Raw genomic sequence first — 13,619 nt, 5'->3', positions numbered from 1 at the left:
CACCGTTGTGGGGAAAATATTCCGCTGACGCAACACTCTGCACTTGGAGTCCCAACGTCATCAAGAGATTTTCTGGCGTCGTTGCCGGTGAAATGAATAAGAGTTGCATTACAGTGGTTGCTGCGTGAGAAGCACCAAGCAATTGCAAGACATTTTCTGGCGTCGTTTCTCACCAAAGCTTGGGGAGTTAACATTGTTGTATGCTCTCCTATCCTTTTTAGATTTTGTATCGTATTTCTTTGTCTTATTTTTAGTCTTTGTTTGCTTGTTTTTAGTTTTTGCTTGTTAATTCTCTTTCTTAAAAATTGAAAAACACATAATATGTAGTAACAACAATCTTCTGGAAATCATGGGGGAAAGAAATACTAAATTGTGTGACTATACAAACACTTCTAATGATCATTTTATTGCTAAGCCTATTACTACACTTGAGATAACTGTTGAAAGCTTTGAAGTAAGTCTTGGCTTATTAAATGTTATAACTAGGGAACAATTTGGTGGTAATTCAAGTGAAGATGCCTATATGCATTCACATGATTTCTTCAAAATTTGTGATATGCAAAACATTTAAAATGTGGAAAACAATATTGTTAAGCTAAAATTATTCCCATTTTCTCTTAGAGGAAATGCCAAAGAATGGTTATTGTCTTTATCTACCTCTACTATTAATTCTTGGGATGATCTTAAAGAGGCTTTCATTAAAAAGTACTATCCAGCTGTTAAAATCCTACAGAATAGAAATAGCAAATTATATTTTTGACAAAATGATAATGAACATGTAGCAACAGCGTGGGAAAGAATTAAAAACATGCTTAGAACGTGTCCATCACATGGAGTTAATGAATGGACTATCCTACACTCAGTTTATAATGGGTTAAACATAATGTCTAGAAGCATGATAGATTCTGCTGAGGGAGGTGCTTTTATGGGAAAAATTGTGCATGAAGCTAAAGCCATATTAGAAAGCATGTTGCATAATCATAGTCAATGGCATACTGAAAGAGCACTTAATCTCACAAAGAAAGTGCATTCAATTGAAGAAAAATCCTTTATCTAATAAAGTTGATGCCATCCATGCATACATAGCTAAAAAAATAATGATAATGTCCCTTTACAAGATTTAGTTGGCAACAAAAATGAAAATGGTGATGTTAATTTTATAAGGAGCTTTGGTAACAATGGGTATGGGAATAATTACAATAATGGTCAGCCTCCATACACTCAAAATAATTATAGTAGCCACCCTTTCATCCATTACCCACAATCTAATGGAAATAGGTGGAAGCCTGCTATAATGCCTCCAACTAATGAAGATTTAGAAAAACAATTAGAGGCGAATAAAACACTTACTAAGCAAGTAGCGAGCCATGCCACCATGATAGAAAGCTTACATAAATCTCTTGCATCCATTACCTCTAAAATCCAAGGGTTACAATACCAGGCTGCTGGACTGGATAAAGCTCTATCAAAACTTGGTGATAATCAAGGTACTCTATTAAGCATGTCTGCAGGAAAACCCCAAGGTCCTCCTGCAATTGGCATGAACTATGTAACTATTGCAACAAAAACACCTCTCATGTTTGAAGAAACTTACAATGAGTTATTGTAATATACTGATTTCTTGCACCTCTTTTATCACAATTTCATGATTCAAATTTTTTTAAAGGAGAAAAAATAGAAGTTGAGGAAACTACACCTTTGAGTCCTATGAATGGAGAAGAAACTCTTGAGCCTACTAATGATAAAAAAATTGAAGAATTTAAAATGCTTAGTGAAGCTAGGGAATCACTCTTGATCTTGATAAATGTAGCTGAAATGAATTGATTGCTATACTAGAAAAAATTGCTACAGATCTCACTATCAATGTTAATCAAGCTGGCTTTGGTTCTTATTTTGCTAACTATGTTATTAAAGAAAAGATTCAGAGGCATAATAATGAGCACATGATACCACCTAGGCTTGAGGATGTGTGGATTCCCAAGATTTTAATATTTATTGACAAAGAAACACACCATGCTATTCTTGATCTAGGATCTACTGTTTCTATTATCTCAAAAGAGCTATATGAATTACTCGACCTTAAAAATATGGAAAAAATGCTCTATTGATTTATTGCTTACTGATGATTCAGCCAAAAAGGCTATCGCAAAAGTAAAAGATGTTATGGTTGAATTACATATGACATATGTACCTGTTGGTTTCATTGTTATGGACATGGGGAGAAATTCCTCTAGTCCTACAATCCTTGGGAGAGATTTTCTGAGAACAAAAGGGGCTATCATTGATTCGAAGGAAGGGAATGTTAAGTTTCAGTTCACTCATGATAGTGTATGGAACAATTTCCAAGGAATAAGGAGGTAGAATTTATGCTACCACATAATTTCCCTGTCACTTGAATCATGTAAGTAAGCCTAGCTATATGGCTATAAATAAAGCGCTTTACGGGAGGCAACCCGAGATGTTTTTATTTGTGTTTTTTTCGCATGCTTGCTGTGGCATGTTAGTTTTATTTTAATTTACTCTCTATTTTTTAAATGAAGTATCAAGTTTTTACCCGTTTGGATGTTTAAAGTTGCAGACATGATATGGAGTTTCTTCTGCGCTGCACTTTTTTTTCTCCTTACTGGTAGCTCCGAAAAATTATCCTTAATACTGTAGCTGCAACTTTGCACCCTCTATTTTACGTAAATTGGATTAATTTTCTAAGGTGTCTAAGTCATACTAAATCAGTTTTGTTGTAGCAAAAATTCTGGATAGATTCTGCCTTGCTTTGTTAGATCCATTCTTTGGAGTATCAAATTGATTTTTACTTGGATCTTTTGATATGCTATAATGATTAGAACATTATGTGATCTCTGGTTCATGAAGATATAATTTTATTCTTGAGTAAAATAGTAGCATGCATGATTTTTTTTACCTCTAATGTCACTCATAGAAAAGAATGGCCAGAAAAGTTTGTGTTGAAGGTTTTTCACATGGAATGGAGGAATATCACACTAAGATGATTCAAGTATGATGAATATAATAAGCTTGGGTATGCCCATGCAACCCCACTGGACTCATTTTAAATTCCTGGTTTTAGCACCTCTAAACTCTGTTTTCTGAGTAACATAGAATTTTCGCAAAAACTTAAAGCCTCCTTATTTTATTTGTGTCTAGTTTTGTTTTGTTTTATGAGAGGACCGTCATATTGAGTGTTTATAATGCATATGCATGATCTACTGGACCAAACTTTTTATCTCTAAATGCTATTAAAAAAGAAAAGGAGGAATGCCTAAAAGTTGAAATTTATTTTGTGTATTGTATCTCTAGTTTCACATGCTCTATTGAGTGATGATTTGTTATGTGCCTTATTCAGTGCTACTTATTGCTAGCATACGTAGATTTTTAATGTTAAATATTATTGTTGGATGATGAATGAATAGTCTTTGGATACTATTGCTTGCTTTTCGACCTCTTGCTAGCCAAAAGATTTGAATTCTTACACATGCATAGACTTGTTTCTAAGCTCTACTCAAATCCAATGTCTATCATACCTACATATATAGCACTTTCTATTCCAAGTATAATGTGTGTGTTTTGCCTCCAACCTTTTCAAATTTTCTTCTTTGTGTAATTCAAAGCTCATAAGAAAGTAAGGTTTGGTAGGAAATATCACTATGCATGTTGTTGGTTTGACTGATTATGAGTAATGAGATAGACCGTAATCATGTTTGCTAGGGAAGTCTTTCAACATTGCACTTTTGGGGTATTGCACCCTACGTTGATCATCATTTATTTTGTTTTGTTGATGGATATCTCTTGTGAAATAAGTAGAGGTTATTTAAGCAAATAAGCATGCATTGTTAAAGAAGAGCAATGGGCCGCTAACCGAAGCCATGCTTAATCATGGTGGAAGTTTCAGCAACGAGCATCCTCAATAGGAAGAGTGAAAAAAGAGTTGTGTGAAAAAAGAGTTGTGTGAAAAAAGAGTTGTGAAAAAAAGAGTTGTGAAAAAAGAGTATGAGAAAAGAAACAAAAAGAGTTTGAGAAAAAAAGTGAGAGAGAGTTAGAGAGGATGATCAACGCATGTTGTTCATGTTGTCCCGGTATGACACATATACATCTTTATACATAACATACTTGGTATCTCATCCTTATTATTATTATTATTGACATGAATTGCATAGCTCAAAACCATGTCTTATGATCTTTAGTTTTTATTTTATTGGAGGTATAGCACATGAATTCCATGCTTACTTTCTTGAGTTAAAGAGTCAAAAGAAATATTCCTGAAAAGAGAAGACAAAGAATCTTCCAACAATTCCATAGGATTTTCCTAAGCGTGCGTTATGATTCATAATACTTGTCATTCATGTTACTTATAATGCTATTTACTTTTATGCATGCTATGTAGAATGTAAGAGTTATCACTTTATGAGTTCATATTACTTATTGTTATTCTCTATTGATTGAACCTTGTGATACTTTGCATGATTATTTAAGAATCTATATATTATAAACTCCAAAGTTCATGTTAGTTTTATCACCTTCATGCTCGAGACGACCATAGGTTAAGCTTGGGGATGTTGATGCATGTAAAATGCATACATGAACTTTGTCCTTTATCATATTGAATTGACACATATTTGCAACATATATGATGGTAATACCATTGTTTTACATTGATTTATGGGGATTTAACAATGATCCCATTTATTTATTTTATAACTCTGCAGAACAGGAAAACCCTGTTTCGCGTATTTTTCACTTTCAGATACCTATACAGAGTCAAATTGATCTCGGATTTTTGGAGCATCATTTTTTTCATCGGGATAAACAGCGTGGACCCTGGAAGCACACCTGGAGAGGCTCGGGGGCCAAACGAGCATAGGTGGTGCGGCCTAGAAGTCTGGTCGTGCCACCCACCTCCGTTCGACCGTTAATCATCCGTTTACCCTAATTCTTTCGCGAACCATCGTGTTTTTCCCTCAAAACCCTATATATATGGCCCCAGAGAGTTCTCAGGAGGAGAGCACCGCAGAAAGATAGAAACACCAAAACGGAGGCTGCTACAGAGAAGATTGGAGGGGGAAACTCCGCCGGGATCACCGCCGGAGGGATCTCCACCTTCTCCAACATCTTTATCATCATCACCATGAGCAAGACGGAGTAGTCCACCTCTGGACTACGGGTTTGTGGTAGTAGCTTGATTTATTTCTCTCATGTTCTTCATAGTATTTAGTGCCATATGAGCTACCTATCATTATTATGGTCATATTTGTAATACCTATGTGGTGGATCCTTCTTCTATGATATTGTTTTATGAGATCTGATCTTATTATATTGTTAGATGCATATTACATACCCCGTTCTTAAGTTTATGTTCTGATCCAACATCTATGCAAGAATGTGTGTGGGGTGATGTGTGTGTTAGATGGAGTAGCAAGGTTTTAGTGATTGGATAGTGACAATATGTTCATGATCTATTATCGCTTTTCCTTTCTTTTGCTACCTCACTAGGGATTAAGTGAATGCATGTGCTATGTTCATCATGTGATAGCAATGATGATCTTGTTTGTTTAAGGTAGCATATTTTATATTCAAACTTCATGTCAAAGTACTTATGGCTATGCTCTGTTAATTTTTAATACAAGATTGATGAAGTTTCTTTCTTGTGGAGCATAAGAGAGGTGTGTTACATCATCTCTATGTTAGGACGTGATGCCCATATTAATTCTGACCTTACATATAATATTATTTGTACCTTCATTTTTCATTGATGAATTGCTTTTTTTTCCACCACAACTTTACGAGAGAATAGTCAAGTGAACCCATGAACCCCGGTCCACTTTTTTATCATAAGAAACACCTTTATATTGATTTTATATTATTTTCTATTTTCTGCACTATTTATTTTGAAAATACAAAAAATATTTAATTTTCTTATTTGCATCCAAAACACCAAAAGCAATCAATCTCTTTACATTTTTTACTTAATTATTTTGTCTAGTTTAGTTTCTACTTGTTTTATTACTACTTATGTTATTTACTTACACGAAACCTTGTGCTTGACAATCACACGGTGGAGTTGCGGACACAAGGCATTTATTAACTTGTAGGATTGCTTGAAGAAGAGAGAAGAGGATACTCTTGCATCCAGTTCGATCCCCGAGAGTTCGATATAAATCCTCGAGTCACCCTTGTGGGGAAAATACTCCGCTGACGCAACACTCTGCACTTGGAGTTCCAACGACATCATAGGGTGTGATAACCTCTTCCTAAAGTGGTAAGGATACCACCTCTTAACAAGACTACACTATAAACTACATCATAGTAAATGAACAATATAGCCAAAATTACTTTGTTCATACGACACTAACTAGAAGAACATAGTTCACAGCGACAGACAAATAGTAAACATGGTTCACGATGACAGATAGATAGTAAACATGGTTCGAATGACAAACAGATAATATATCCTAGCATTCACTCATCGATCATCGCAATGGTTTGCTCATGTTGTGGGCACTTCTTCACCACCTCAGTCATGATGTAGTCAAAGTTCGTGACCTTCTAGACATTGCGCTTGAGCTCCTTGAAAGTCATGAAGTACCCGATCTTGATATCGTGAGCAATTGAAAATCCTTCCCATCCTTGATCCATGAAAATCTTGTTGTTGACGTCCTTCAGCTTCACCCTCCAAGAGCAGCCGGTGTTAGTCTTCATGACAATGGTCTTTGGGATGGTGCTAAGGTACTGATAGAAGGCGTCATGAATTGATAGGAATCCAACCCTAGTTCCATGATGACCTTGGTGAAATGGCTTGGACCAATGTCGCCATGGAAGTATCGCACCTTCGGTGGACTTCCCCTCGGCCTCTTTGCGGCACTGCCTTCTCCAATATCCTGCACCCTTTGCCAAGGTTTTCTACAATAGCACCCATCATGATCTTGGAGCACTACAAAAAAACAGTTAGAACATGCAGAAGCAATTGTGTTAAAGAGATATAACCTCACATAACAAGACACAGAGAAAAATAAGTGCTTACAAGATCAACTCAAATGCGCAAGAAATGTGCATGCACAAAGGACAAGGTCTTATGGACACCCTTTCACATAAGATTATGCCACATTTTAATCATAGGCCGGTTAGAGAAAATTGCAAACATAATTTAGACATCGGGAGCCTCATATTAACCTAGCAAAAAAGTGCTAAGAGATTATCCTGCAAGACGAAGGATCATGCACAAGCAATGTATTTATGCATGACACTAGGTTTTGCACGATCATCCCTTGAACACAAGGTTCTACACAATTTAATCATCTCCCCAATAAAACATAGGCATGTTGAACATATTTGAGCCTCATACTTACACTGGAGACACAAATCCCAAAGATTGATCTAGTGAATCAAGTATAGTGCACAACATTTGTGTGAACATATGGTTTAGTAGAGCATCTCTGTGATACATAGGGTGACAGATTAAAATCATCATCATAAGTAGCAAACCAAGCATCGATCATTGCCTAATGGATATCATGAAGGTAGCCTCATAGAATAGAGCACGGAGGAAAGGGATGATCCTACTAAACCAAGTGCATGAATAAAAAATGGTCTTTGATCAGACTATTATGTTCGGTAGGAACATGTACAATGCATGCATAAACTTCTTAGTTTGTTGACACATATTCCCACATATTTGCAACATTTATGATGTTATATCCATGTTTTATATTGATTTTTGGGGATTTACCAAATGATCCCCTTATTTTGGATACTAGCAAAGATAGGCGCGGCGGCACGCCGCGCCAGTAATGGCTGACTGATAGAAAAATTGGTGAAAAAAATAAGATGCACTATTTAAACTGTAAAATGTATAATAAATTGGGTTAACTGAAAAAGATGGGCTAGCAAAAACCTGTGGACCTCTACGATGCCTAGATACAGTGTTTGTGTATTGGCCCATGTAGAGTTATTTGGGCCAAGATTCATTTAAATTTAGATAATGTGCCATTGTGTTTATGTTAGCCAATTGTATACTTACAATGGATACATCATTCGGCCACAGTTTTATTTCCTTGCGTGTGATTCCTTACTAATACAGGTTTGAACTTCACTTGAGAGATTACATGAAAATATGAAATGTAAATCACACTAAATGATGGCCATGATAAAAGAAAAACTAAAGAGAAGAAGGAGAACATTAGGAAGCCATGGAGGTCTATTGCTTTGCATTACTGCTTTTATGATAGGATGAAAGAATAATAATATATTTCTTGTTTTTTCTTGATGAGTGTGGGCGTGCAGGCTGGTTTGGTTTTTTGGTGGAGGAGCTTGATATGCGGTTCTCGAATGACATGACTCTATATTTGTAGAGAAGGCTGCGAAGCTAAATGATTGTGTGAAACTGATCTGTGCAATTGTGTTTGCATGATCTTGATTTATATTTCTATTGATTTTTCATAGCAGTGAAGTGCAGAGTTTGAATTGTAAGTGTGCATCGAGCAGAATATTCACTGCTAGTGATATGAACAAATACGCATAGGAGATGTTTATACAGAGGATTTTTCCGCCCGTGCGGGGTGTCGATGATGGCGGCGTTGCATCGCTGTATCTGCTTTTTTGGTAGAATTTAATGATATTCGGACCAAACTGATATAGAGCACAAAATAGTGGATAATCAGTTGCATACCCTTGGTTACGGAGCACCAAATAGTTTACCTATCGATCATGGAGATAAAACTATTCCATTATGGACATGCAGCATAACATATACATATTAGTTTTTATCAACCTGCATGCTCTTTAGAAATTCTCGGTGGCAGATTTAACAGAGCTAATTGGTCTTTACTAGAGTATATACCACTGATCCGAAACTGTAATACTATTGAACAGAAAAGGAATTAAAGACGGTTCTTTGAACTGTTGTGCCATGGACTAAATCTCAATAAGTATTCAGAATGCCAGAAGTTGGAACAAATTAGAAGAATAATGTTTTCACACGGGAACGATCATGTGGCACAAAAACTTTATTTGAATTATTATTACCACCATGCTGAAGAATTGAACATAGCAGCAGATATGAAAAATCTTCACACTATTTGTGATATTTAATCTACACCCACTTGATACCCTCCCTAATGATTCCTTTGAAGATGCCCTTTCTAATGATGCAAGACATGATTTCTTAGAGAACTATCTCCCTCTCCCTTGTAGGTTTACCCACAACTGGTGGCATGTCAAAGTCTGTTACTTGGAATGTGAATCCCTATTAGCAAAGCTCTGGAGGTATATGACCAAAACATCATGAAGGATCTCGATAGATGTGATTGTGAGGCAGCAAAGATATTATTGGTCGTCATTTTTCCTAGATATTGACGTCTTAGGCACCGAATAAATTATCATGCTGTCAGATCTATCTGAATATATATACTCGGTGATATAGGTCCAGGTCCAGCCAAGGAGAGGCTTAAAACATTGCTAGATGAGCTTAAGAATGAGGTACTATTTCAAACTGGAAACATTGTTGATATCCGTTGGAGGATGTAGATTTAATTGGGCTGCCTATACTGTGGAAGAGCATTTTTCGTATATAAACCGAGTTATAAGAGATTCATTATACTGACTGTTCCAGTTTGAACATTGCTCAGTCCATTTGGCATGCGGAATGGCTCCTTGATTTACTTATATTATGGGCATTATCGTGCAAACCCCGAATCTCTTGACCTGACCGGCCAAGTTCGGCGCATATACCTGCGGGGGAGACTTGGAGCTCCACACAGTTGTCTGAGCTTGGTGACAAATTGTGATAGCGGTGTGCAGTTTATTCTAGAAGCATTAACAATGGGAGCAGTAAGCAAAGCATGATGTAGTGCAGTATGAATGAAAGTAAAGGATCAGAAAATCTGCTGGACTCACAGCGATCAAGGTCAGATATCTGAATGGTGAATGGTTCTCTTTTGCTGGAAACATAAAACTCTCTTCTCATAAAGGTTCTCAACATTGGATTTTATTTCTTGCAGAGTCTCTTCCATCGAAGCAAAGAGACAGCAGGTGATGCACAAGGCAATTCAGTTGTGCTATCATTATTTTTTTGCAAGGTCAAATGCTATTGGGGATTTTTTTTTTTTTTTTGATGAAAAGAGATCATCCCCCCGATTTCCATTAAAAGAAACCAGCTACAATGTCTCAGCCAGAAGGCAACATCTAACAAAACGTATGCCCACCAAAGATATCTGACCAAAAGAAAGTAAGAAGAAGCTACAGAAATATTTCCTCCCAGGAAACCAAACCGATCGAACAACACTACAGATATTTTTTAAAGGCCAGACTTGATCCAACTCATCAGCATCAGAAAACTCCAGATGAACATCTTTTCAAGCACAGAACGACATGATCACGAAGAAGGAAGAGCATGAGGCTCAGCTCATAGATACGCTCTCAAGTGAGCAGTTACACTCACTATTTGTATAGGCTATTCAGATATGCTACACAGAAAGAACAAATGATTATGCACTTGGAGGACAAAAAAAACAAATAAAGAACTACACTTTCGAGTGTATACATTATAATTAAGGTACAGATTAAATATCTCATTCTCTATCAGTTATTAAAGCTTTATCCTAAAAAGAACGAACGATTATATACTTATCAGTAAACAGAACACAATAAGAAAGTACAATTCAAGTTCAGCATTATAATCGAAGGCTAAATACTTCCGAACACAAGCATAGAACGGGGGCCAAGCAGCAAAGAAAAGTAAACAGGTGACAACTCCAAGGAGCTTCACAAGATGAAACGTACATGCCCTCGCCTCTCAACTGAACCTCTATGCAGACTCAAATCTTGATGCGTTCAGCCTCGTAGACAATGGAAGGCAGGATTGAACATCCTCATGTCCATCTAAGTTTGAGGTACTACTATTCTGCTGAATTTTAGGAATACATGGAAACATATTTTCAAAACGCATAGAGTTGAACAAACTTAAACAGATGAAGAGTAACAGAGAAGTAATCGACTGAAAGAAAGTTCTTGATCTTAATCCTAATAAAGTGAAAGGAAACACCTCTATTATGAAAAACAATCTGAATAGTGCAGGCTTCTTCGAAGTTTTAATTTCCTTCTTCTCCACGGAAAAATCTTCTCTAGTGATGGCAGTGGCACATAAAAAGGACAGCTGCCAGAAAAAGGAACCGTGGAATGAGTAAGCTGTATACCTATTCCATGGTAACAACGATAGTGCATCTGCTCGTTTAGTAAAGCAGTAGTAGCAGCAGGAAGTCCCACAAGTAATCCGTATCTATCTGCTGGTGCAGCTGCTTCTTCCTAATCACATAAGAATAAAAACATTCACGAAAGGACAAAGAAAACAAAAGCGCAGAAAAATTGAGCATTGCAGATTGATTACCTGAACGGCCATATAATGTCCACCTCTCCTCAGAAGATTAATACCGATTCTTTCAGATTCAGGTACTCCTATAGTATCTAACACATCATCAAACTTTCCGGCGGTAACTGCTGATTCATTATCCTGTAGTTTACACCATAAAACATGAACAATATGAGAAAATATTATTCAAGGGTAATTTCTTAGTTGGACTGAGAGCATATCACCGTTCATTGTAGAATCTGAAGTTTGTGTTGCAGCAGCATCTATATCAAAGAGTGCTAAATAACCAACCAAAGCACACCAGCAAAGTCCAACCTTTCAATCAAATTCCAAAACAATTCATGAGGCAAGCTAGCCCAACAATTGCAGCACCATTTTCTCGTCATAGCTCAGTATACTCTTATAGGGTTGACTTGTCTTCTGTAGCTAGTGGTAGGAGGGAAACGGGATGAAAGGGTAAACTAAGGAGGACCCGATCTGCAATTCACAGAAGAAACTATGAAGAAATAAAGAAAAGATATTCGACAAACATTGTAAATTTGCAGCAAAATCTGTACCGTTGTATCCGGGTCAGAAAACAAAAGAACATGAGAACCTAGTGTTTGCTGATCTCAAAGCTGACCACATCCGGGGCATGGTAGGCTCCAGGTCGTTCTCCTCAATGCTGGGAAGAAGAAATGTACAGCGGCGGTGCTACAGAAAGAAGGGAAGATCTGATGAAGCCTGTAGCAGGACGCACGGGCGCTGGAAAGCAAGAGAGAAACAGAGGGAGGAGAGAGAGAGATGGATGGATAGGAGGACCGGAAGCACGAATCGTAGTCCATCCTTCTGCTGCTAGCCGACGTGCAGCCACTCCGATTCCTAGGCAGGTTCGCCTGCTATTCTCCTCTCCTAATTCAGGCGTTGCCTCTTTTTCCTCGACGGATGCTTGCCCTGCCCCGCGACCTTGAACCTGCCGCCGCCAGCCGCCACCATCGCTGTAGAAAGAAGATAAGATTATAAGCAAAATAAGAAAGGGGATAGGAGAAGCAAAACGATCCAGCGGACTTTTTTTTTTCTTCACGACCTTGCACCGCATCCCGCTGATGTCGTCTAGACGCGGCCGCCGCCGGTCGCGACGGAGCCGGGGATGCGTCGACGGCTAGACGCCGGTACTGCCGCTTGCCATGGAGTTGGGGAAGAGATCCTGCAAGAGAAGAGAGCAGGCCTACTGAGCTTCTCCTCCACATCATCAGCCGCCTCGGGAGAGAGAGGAAGGCGTGCCACGATCATAGCTGCCTCGGGCGTCCACCTACCGAGGTGGAACCGTCCTCGACCATACCAGCAGCACCTCGCCAGAAGCTTCAACCGGCCAGGCCCTGGCCGACCTCGACGCCGGACGCTGTTCCCCGCCTCCTCTACCTCGTCGCCCAAGCAGCGCCGCCTGCTGCCGGCTACCTCCGGCCCCGGTGTTTGGCTATAACCTCCGATCCATGATCCGGCCGGTGCCGCAGCGCCGCCCCTCAACTCGGACCGCGCCCACCCCTCCCAGCCGCGCTGGTCTCCAAATTACCCTCCAATTCTCGTCCATGGCGAGCCTGCCCATGTACGGCCTCCTCCGGGCCGCGTGAAGGACCAGGAGCTCCTCCGGCTGGAGCGCGGACGTGAGGCTCCTAGCGGCGGCGCGCGCGGTTGACGGGTATTGAGCCTTGGGTGGCAGCGAGGAGGGCGCCAGAGCGTGGGACGGCAGGGAGAGGTTGGGGAGGAGGAGAAAAGCGTGGAGCCATGGCTGCACGGAGGGGAGAAGAGGATGCGGGCGGGCAGGGATGGGGAACTGTTTTTTGTTTTGTTTTTCAGGTCCAAGCGGTGGAGCTTCGCGATTCTTCTACGCCGCTTTGACCGGAAAAATAGATTACACGCACCCAGAATTAAACACCACGTGAGAAATAAGGGAGGGTTAAAATAGGTGAGAAGAGCAAGGTACCCCCGAAAGTACACACAGAACAGGAATGATGCATACTATAACACGTTTTAGCAAATAATATAGTCCAAAAATAAACCAAAAATCTGAGAAAAAAGGAAGTTGTTAAGGTTTAATATAGTAATATAACTCTGTAGGACAGAAAACCTTGTTTTGTGTATTTAACTTCCAGGGACCTAAACGAAGTCAAATTGAGCTAGAATTTCGGGGATGTCAATATTTCATCAAGAGAACCATCTGGAGCACTTGAATCTCACGAGATGGGCCAGGAGGGCCAAAAGGCCCCTA

General features: G+C 39.0%; 1 long non-coding RNA gene across 4 annotated transcripts; it reads right to left on the bottom strand.

The window, feature by feature from the left end:
* Positions 1-10,088: 10,088 nt before the first annotated feature.
* On the bottom strand, positions 10,089-13,313 carry LOC127296840 (uncharacterized). Of its 4 annotated transcripts, XR_011743987.1 has the most exons (7): positions 12,667-13,305; positions 12,438-12,557; positions 12,173-12,348; positions 11,929-12,064; positions 11,596-11,848; positions 11,390-11,512; positions 10,089-11,307 (listed from the first exon to the last, which is right to left on the bottom strand). It is a non-coding gene; the product is annotated as an uncharacterized lncRNA (long non-coding RNA). The 4 variants fall into 4 exon arrangements; XR_011743989.1 differs by having other exon boundaries at positions 11,687-11,848; positions 11,929-12,348; positions 12,667-13,313; XR_011743988.1 differs by having other exon boundaries at positions 10,089-11,158; positions 11,929-12,348; positions 12,667-13,311.
* Between the last annotated feature and the right edge of the window lie 306 nt (positions 13,314-13,619).

This window comes from Lolium perenne, chromosome 4 (genome assembly GCF_019359855.2).
Source record: "Lolium perenne isolate Kyuss_39 chromosome 4, Kyuss_2.0, whole genome shotgun sequence".
Classification (NCBI taxonomy): domain Eukaryota; kingdom Viridiplantae; phylum Streptophyta; class Magnoliopsida; order Poales; family Poaceae; genus Lolium; species Lolium perenne.
Note: the sequence above shows the minus strand (reverse complement) of the source record. Positions and strands in the feature narration are given on the sequence as shown.